Source organism: Anomaloglossus baeobatrachus, chromosome 4 (assembly GCF_048569485.1).
Source record: "Anomaloglossus baeobatrachus isolate aAnoBae1 chromosome 4, aAnoBae1.hap1, whole genome shotgun sequence".
Taxonomy (NCBI): domain Eukaryota; kingdom Metazoa; phylum Chordata; class Amphibia; order Anura; family Aromobatidae; genus Anomaloglossus; species Anomaloglossus baeobatrachus.
Genome location: NC_134356.1, coordinates 640,647,077 through 640,656,355, shown reverse-complemented (window position 1 = coordinate 640,656,355; position 9,279 = coordinate 640,647,077).

Here is a 9,279-nt window from a genome sequence, read left to right as displayed (position 1 = left end):
CCTCATTACAGAGAGGCACATCTCCTGATTTACTTAATTGGTAGTTGGCTCTCAGCCTATACAGCTCGGAGTAGGACGACATGTATAAAAAGTATCATGTGATCAAAATACTCATTTGCCTAATAATTCTGCACACAGTGTATATCTTAGCACACACTTTGTGCTGCTGAACTTGATCGTTGATCTATAATAACAGTCACAGCAGCTTGCACCTGTTCACATTTGACTTATTTAGACAGTAAGTGCCGGTCAGTTTTATTTTTTTGTAAATAGATAGTATTTTACCTTCTGCATAAACTTTATGGCTAATAAGGCAGGACTTAAAGGGATTTTCCAACGAACAAAGTAAATTTTAACATTCATTTCAATCAATAGATTTTGGAATAATAATAATTTCCACAATTGGATGTGTTTAAAAAAAATGTTCCTGTGCTGAGATAATCTTATTTATGTGCCCCTGCTATGTACTGTGTAATGGCCGTGTCTGACCGTAAAGGGACATGGTCTGATCATACCACATCTTCTGGCCCGGTGAAGATGCAAAAAAGATGAGCACAAAATGAGCACAAGCTCATAGATGATTCTTTTTGTGAGGTAAAACATTTCCCCACCTGTTTTTAAAAAATGTTTTACCTCAAAGAAAGAATAATTTGCCTTCCCATACTGTAATATCTGAAAATGTTTACCTAACCAAAAGAATCAGGGGAATGGAGCATGCAAGAAAATATACAGACATTACAGCACAGGATCATAGATGATTCTTTTTCTGAGGTAAAACATTTTCAGATATTACAGTACAAGATCGCAAAGTTTTCTTTCTTTGAGGTAAAACATTTTTTAAAAACAGGTAGGGAAATGTTTTACTTCACAAAAAGAATCATCCATCATCCTGCGTTGTAATGTCTTTATACTTTTTTGCATCCTCTCCGGCACAGGAGATGTGGTATGATCAGATCATGTCTCTGTACAGTCAGACACGGCCATTACGCAGTACACAGCAGGGACACATATATAACATTATCTCAGCACAGGAACATTTTTTTTTAAAACACATCCAATTGTGGAAATTATTATTATTTCAAGATCTATTGATTGAGATGAACTTCAAAATTAACTTTGTTAGTGGGAAAACCCCTTTAAACAGAATACAGAAAAGTAAAAAAACAGCTACTTCTTCCAAAAACAGCGCCACATTTGTCTATAGGCCAAGTGTGGTATTGCAGCTCTGTCAATAGAGCAGAATTGTAAAAGCAGCCAAAGCCTGTAGACAAGTGTGACTGTTTTCTTTAAGACATTTCTTTCTAGTCTCGTTAAACCCTTTAAGAGGGTCTCATAAATCCCCTTTCGGCTGCCCATAAACATTATATTATTTTTAAATAGATCCAATACTAAAATAAAACTCCACGATCAATAACAACTAAAAAAAAAAAAAACGTTAAAGCTCGAGTAATAAATGTTATTATAGATGTTGACGCGGATCCCAAACAGTTATTCAGACCGTTAACATCCATTTTTATAGCCGTGATCATTTCTACAGGGACGAATCGCTATGTGTGATGCCGCAGGAACAACGAACATCTCCTTACCTGCGTCCACTGGCAATGAGGAAGGAAGGAGGTGGGCGGCATGTTCCGGCCGCTCATCTCCGCCCCTCCGCTATTGGATGGCTGCAGTGTGACGTCGCTGTGACGCCGCACGAACCGCCCCCTTAGAAAAGAGGCAGATCGCCAGCCAGAGCGACATCACAGGGAAGGTAAGTCCGTGTGACGTGTGTTAGCGATGTTGTGCGCCACGGGCAGCGATTTCCCGTGATGCTCAACTGATGGAGGTGGGTACGCTCGCTAGCGATATCGGTACCGATATCGCAGCGTGTAAAGTACTCTTTAGGCTTGGAACAAAAGAATAGAAAAGAAATAGAAAGGCTTAAAGTGGATTTGTCACGCAGATCTCTCAATACAAACTACATAGTATATACATTAATAAGTAGATCCCATACACTTGATAAGGCTGGTGTACTTACCAGATTTTAAGATGCACTTTTTTCCCCCAAAAACAGGGGTAAAATGGGAGTGCGGGCACAAAAAATCAATGCTGGGAGTTAGGGTTACATGACAGCTGAGTCCCGACTCTCGCAGCCAGGGACAGTTCTCGTGCCCTCCCTGGCTATTTAACCCACTAACCCATGCGATTGATATTGATCGTAGCATTTAGCGGGCTGGGAGAGTGAATGTGCTCCGTCTCCAATTTGATCGGTGGCCCCGTGATGTCATTGCAAGGGACTGATAGTTGCCATGGTGACCCAAGGTCATTATGATGACCTGTGGGTCACCAAACTTTAGAAAGTCTCTGAGATCAGGCCAAGAGCATGATCTCAGAGGCTTTTCTCAGTGCAGTGCTGGAACACTGCAATATATTATATCAGCGATCAGAGCAATAAAAGGTCCCATATATGGATTAAGCAAAAAAGTTAAAAAAAAAAGGTTAAAAATTGTAAATATATTAAAAATAACAGAAAATAAATAATAAAAAAAATTATACAAATAAATATATTTATGTAAAAAAAGAAAATGTTCACATATTTGGTATCGCTGCTTCCGGAATAACCAGATCTATATAAACTGTAACACCTAAAACTGTCAACTTCAGTGAACACAGTAAAAAAAATGTAGCAAAAACTATGTCTTTTCATCATCCAACTGACTGGAATAAAACGCGATCAAAAAGGCACATGTAAATAAAAATGGTATGGCTGAAAATGCCATCTTGTCCCAAGAAAAACAAGCTGCCATACAGCGCTGTCAATGAAAAAATAAAAAAATCTATAGGTCTCAGAATACAAGAATGCAAAAACATTACAATGGTTTGCTAGTTTTACACCATAAAAATTATTTTATAAAAAAAAATGTTTTTGCATTCTTGTATTCTGAGAGCTATAGCTTTTTTTACATGAATGTAGCTTTTTTTTACATAAATGTGGTATTGCTGTAATCGTTCTGACCTGAAGAATAAATCTGTCTCATCACTTTTATGGCATTATCAACGGTGTAAAAAAAAAATAAATCGTGAATTGCTGTTTCTTTATGATTCTGCTTCACAAAAAGTGGAATAGAATGCAATCAAAAAATATTATGTGGCCCAAAATTGTACCAATAAAAACTCCAACTCATCCCACAAAAAAACATGCCCTCACACAACTCTGTGGGCAAAAAAATATAAAATAATGCACTTCAAAATTCGTTGATGAAAAAAAAATAATTTTGTAAAAAAGTGGGTTTGTTTTCAAGTATCAAGAACACTTACATAAATCTGGTATCGCTGTAATCGTACGACCTAAAGAATAAAGCCGCTCTATCACTTATACAGCAAGGAGAATGGTGTATAAAACAGTAATACAGCCAATTCTTCACCTGCTGTTGATTTGTTCATTCTGCCTCCCAAAGGTCACAGTACCGCGGCTCATATTTATCCTGCACTATATGCTGAGCGCTTACATAGGGGATTACATGTAAACCTCTGAAAAACATGATTTAGACAAAATTTCCAATGGAAAATTCACTGTAAGGCTGGTTTCACATCAGCGTTTTTCTGCCGGTCTGCAAAAAAACGCAAAACGCATGTTACCGGATCTATTGTCTGTTCAATGCAATGTCAATGGACTTGCGGCAACATGCGTTTGCATGCGTTGCGTTTGCGTGCAGTAGTGTCAGGATCCGGTGAGTTTGTTTTTTACCTTTTATCAAAAACGCAACGTGTTGCGTTTTTCACCTCTGTTCAAAAACTGCATGTCACCAGATCCTGTACATTGCGGCAGTAGCTGCAATGTATTTCAATGGGCGCCGGATCCGGTTTTCACAGTTGCGGTTGTATGCGGCTTGAAGGATCTGTTTTTCAATAGAAAACATAGCCTGAATTCTTCTCTCTCTCTCTCTTCAATAACACTTGCGTTTGCATATGTTCAAGTCAAATTCAACAGGATTCGGTAACATGCGTTTTGCTTTTTATCACCTACCGGCAGAAAAACGCTGATGTGAAACCAGCCTAATAAGGCAGAGGGAGTCGCTTTGACCTCATGTCTGGCCTGTGGTCCGGCATTGTCCATTTCTTTATGTGTCTTTTTAGGCATGCACAAAAGTGCGGTCATTAACAGTTTTGTGCACCTTTGAAAAGACGTACACCGCTGCACAGGGGCCAGAGTCCGCAGTAACTCTGCTTCCTTTTCTTTCTGATTTATTCCCATGCACTCCCATCCAATAAAGGATATATGGTTCATGGTTTCTTCTTTTTTGTCTTCCTCCTCCCCCACCATATCATCTGGGTCATCATGCGGTATTCACTCAGTTTTCCAACTTTTTAGAGGGTCATCAGGTGGCTCTATCTCCATATTTTAACAGGGCAAACAGGCAGCCCTTACTCATAATATTTGGAGGTTCTTCATGCAACCCTTGCTCTAAATTGCTCTAAATTTTTCCATAGTGTGTATGATGCCCTCCTGTAGAATTTTTTCAGGATGTATATGAGGCCTACCTCGACAATTCTCTTACATATACTCGGATAGACGTATACTCCCTAGAGGTTAAGGTTTTTTAGTCCTTACACTTCGAACATAGGCATTACTAGTCAAGGAGTCCTACTTCTTAAAAATTGAAAAAAAAATGTTTTCTGAGTTCCTCCTCTATGTGTCTTCCAGGGTGTATTTCAGTCCCTCCTTCGAATTGTTGGCAGTCCTTGCACAATGCTAGAGTTTCCCATTGAGTTGAACCTGTCTAAGCTCTCAATTCAAGTTGTGAGCCCTTGAATGTTTTAGTGCTGGCTCATCACTACTTTAGTTGATGTTATTTTTGGTGACCATTTTTTCACTATATTGTATTTTATGTATTTAGATAATCCTTCAGAAAGACCATTTAAGGTCGAAATGTCAGATTGAATATCTGTTTTTACATTGATTGGATCAGTGAAGCATCACATTTTTCAACATTTCTTACTAGACTATATTTTGTTCCTAAGTTAATTCATATTATCTCTATCATATGTACTAATTTAAAGTTCAAAAGAAAAACACAAAACATATACCCTATGATAAAGTAAGTAAATAATATTAGAACATTTAAATAACAAAGAGTGCTGTCATGCGATGTTCTGCGCACACCTGCTGGCACTGTGGCATTAGACTCTGTTCACACCGCAGAGTCTGACAAGCAACTTGAGGCTTCTGGATTGCTCAGCTAGAGCCGGGCGTCGGCTGGTTCAGGTTCACTGGTCTTCAGCTCTGCAGGAGTTAAATCCTACAGACTGGTGAGCAGGACCTAAGAGCTCAGGTTGCTGATTGCCAAGTGCGGCTGTCACTTGCCTATTTAAGGCACCGTCTCCTTCCAGCAGGTGCCAATGATAGCTTCAGTTTTTACTCTACCGATCCCGGTCTTGATGCTTTTTCTGTTTATGGTGATCACTTGCATTTTTGAGTGGTGTGAGTGTTCCTCTGTTGTTCGTTACTTAATCCCCTTTTTTGTTACTCCCCAGTACAGATATTGTCTCTCCTGTGTGTTGAGTGCTCTGTGTACTAGTTTTTGTTCTCCCTTATCCATGTTGTTTTCTGGGGGCCCGTCCGAGTATGTGGGAGAGGGGGAGTTAGATCAGGGTTTGGACAGGAGTTAGGGTCATGCTGGGGGCTCAAACCTGATTACCATAAAAACTACCTTTGAGATAAGGGACAGCACAGGGTCACAGTGTTAGAGCCAGCCTAGGGGCCCTTGTCCTGTCTCCATTACCCCGTGACAGGTGCTTGGTTAACACTTTTTGATCAATAAGCGTAAAAGTTCATTCAGGCCTTTTCCTTCTCTGGCCTTTTTTACACTGATGTCACTGAGGCATGGTAAGCTTTTAATACTTGAGTATGACAATCCAACTGGGCCCACCTTGTCGCGGTCGCGGTATGATGGCTTTTGCGCTTTTTGATCAAACTAATAGCCAAGTACCTCATGTTATTTAAATGTGCTACTACTATTTACTCATTTATTTTATCATAGGGTATATGCTCATTTTGTGTCTCTCTTTTGGATTTCGTCAGTGAAATGGCCACGGTGTGAACGTTCTCGTAGTGCATATATACCAACTTATGCGCTGGCTCATTTGTTTTGTTGTTTTTATATGTCCTAATTTGTATCAGGAATGTTTGTGGGATTGCATGTGCTGCATTCATTTCTTGTACATATGAGTAATAGAGCTCGACCTTTCCAAGTTCTAAATCTCAGGGCCGGGGTTCATGTGGAGCTGTTTTCATTACTTCACATTTCTTATCTGTCTGTCTGTCATCTCCTATGATGTCACCCCTGGCTCCGATCATACAGCGGCCATGTTTTGTATTGGCAGTGGGGTCAGGGCAGGATGTGAAGAATTTCAGTGATTGAATTAATATTCCTGTCATTCCATCATTTTGACACCTCAATATTTCTGTGCACAGTACAACTAGTGGCAAGGTGTGGTGATTACTGTATTTTTCGGATTATAAGACGCACTTTTTCTCCCAAAAATTTGGGAGGAAAATGAGGGGTGCATTTTGAAATTTGAATGTAGTTTATCTGGGGGTGAGGGTCACAGAAGGTAATGCTGTGCAGCAGGCGCTGGTCTCTGTTGCGCTGCTCTGTGCGGTCAGTGGCCCTGCTCTGTGTAGCGGGCAGTGCTGCTCTGTGCAGCTCTATGCGGAGGCTGGCGCTGCTCTATGCGGCGGGCAGCACTATCCTGTGCTGCAGGCAGTGCGGCAGGCAGCGAGGCTCTGTGTGGCGGGTAGCGAGGCTCTATTTCGTGGACAGCGAGGCTCTGTGTGGCGGGAAGCGAGGCTCTGTCCGGCAAGCAGCAAGGCATGGTCTAGCCATTCTGAAGATGTCGGCGGTGAGGACTTTAAATAATGGCGCCCAGAGTCGGCGCGTGCGCAAATGGAACTCTCTGCTCAAGCTCGCAACTGTGCATGCGCTGACTCCGGCCGCCATTTCTTTGAAGGCCGCACCGCCAACACCTTCAGAATGGCCAGTGCATCACTACCCGCCGCGAGTACCAGCACAGAGCAGCACCGGCTGCCCCAGTACAGCCCGCAGTGAACATCTGGATCCCCCTCTACACCACCCGCAGCATCACTGTACTCCAGCACCGCCCCTGCCTCCTGTGACCCCGCTCCATCACCGCTGTGACCCCACCTTCCCAGTAAAGTAACACCGGATTATAAAAAGCGCCTTATAAAATGAAAAATACGGTACATGCCCTGCAATGTATTTTCCTTTATATTATATAGTGTAACTATTTTATTTGACTTTTTTTACTCTCCTGTTTTGCATGTATTTTATCAATAATGTCATTTGTAAGGGTAATATGTGACAGGTAATAGCAGGTAACTTCTCAGATTAAGCTGGGGCTTAGGTTCACTTTCTAGCCAGACATCAACCCAAAACAGAGCTACAATGGAGGCTTTAGATCAGAGCATATTCATGTGTTTGTGAACGGCCCAGTCATAGTCTAGACCAAAAACCATTGAGAATCTGGGGCAAGACTTGAAAATTGCTGATCAGAGACGCCTCCATCCAATCTCACTGAGTGGGAGATATTTTACAAAGAGAAATGGGCAAACATTTCAGCCTCTAGATATGCAAAGCAGGTAGAGATATATCCCAAAAAGACTTGCAGCAGTAACTGCAGCAAAAGGTGTTTTTACAAGGTATAGACTCAGGGGTGATGACTACAAATGCAAATCACTATTTTTGGATTTTCAGGAACTTGAAAAAGTATTCACCACCTTGCCATTTTATGTGTTTTGCTACCTCATAAGCTGGAATTTCAGGGGGGGGGGGTTGAGGGTTTGCGTCAGTTCATATAGAGAACATGACTACATCTGTGAACATTTGGTTTTCTTTGTATTGTGAATCAAACAACAAATAGGACAAAATAACTGAACACTTCAGTGTGCATAACTATTCACCCCCCCTAAAGTCAGTACTTTGCAGAGCCTCATTTTGTGGCAATTACAGCTGCCCATTCCTCAAGGCAAAACTGCTCCAGCTTCTTCAAGTTAGATGGTTTCCTCTGGTGAACAGTGATCTTCAAGTCTGACCACAAATTCTCAATTGGTTTAAGGTCCGGTCTTAGTCGCTCCAATACGTTTATACATTTCCACTTATGCCACTTGAGTGTTGCTTTAGCAATAGCTTTGGGTCATCATCTTGTTGAAAGCTTAACCTCCTTACCAGTTGCGGCTCACTGACAGAAAACAGGTTTTGATCAGTAATATCACTGTATTTTGCACCATCCATCAACTTAAACCATTTTCCCTTTCCCTGCTGCCAAAAAACATGTTGCTGCCACCACCATGTTTCACTGTAGGGATGATGTTCTTTGAGTGATGAGCTGTGTAGGTTTGATGCCAGGTATATCGTTTACCTTGCTGGACAATAAGTTACATTTTAATCTTATCTGACCTAGCACCTTCCTCCATACATTTGGAGAGTCTTTCACGTGTATTTTGGCAAAATCAAAACTGGCCTTACAATATTTAACTGTAAGTAAAGGCTTTTTCTGGCTTCTATTCCATAAAGCCCTACTCTGTGGAGTGTATGGCTTAGTGTAGTCATACTTGGGAACACTGCAGATCCTTTACGGTTACATTTGATCCCTATGCTGCCTGATTAATACCCTCCTTGGCTGGGCTGAGAATTTATGGGCAGGTCTCTTTTGCCAGGTTTGTTGAGGTACCATGTTTTTTTCATATGATGATATTGGATTTGATGGTGTTCCGGGGATCATTCAAGATTGGGATATTTTTTAGAACCCAATCCTGACTTGTACTTCTCAACTACTGTGTCCCTGACTTGTGTGGAGATCTATTTGGTCTTCATGGTGTTTGGTTAGTGGAGCCTCCTTTAATGGTGTTGCAGCCTCTGTGGCCTTTCAGAAAAGGTGTGTGTATAAACTGACAGACCCCGGGACACTTAGATTGTACATAGGTGGACAAGACATTTTGGGGGTTTCATTGCAAAATGGGTGAATACATATACACATGGAAATTTGTATTTATTTCATCCCATAATTTTTTTTTTTGCCTATATTTTTCTCACTTCACTTCCAAACCTAGACTAAATAGTACTAATAGTTTCAACCCCTACAAACTGATAAACATGCTGTGACTTTAAAAGACATTGCTCCCCTGTCCTCTGTTTTTTGTGTACTAGCCGGCAGAGTCAGCGCTCCCTTCTAAACTGTGCAGTTGGACTAACTCTGCCCATAAAGTGCAGGAAGAGT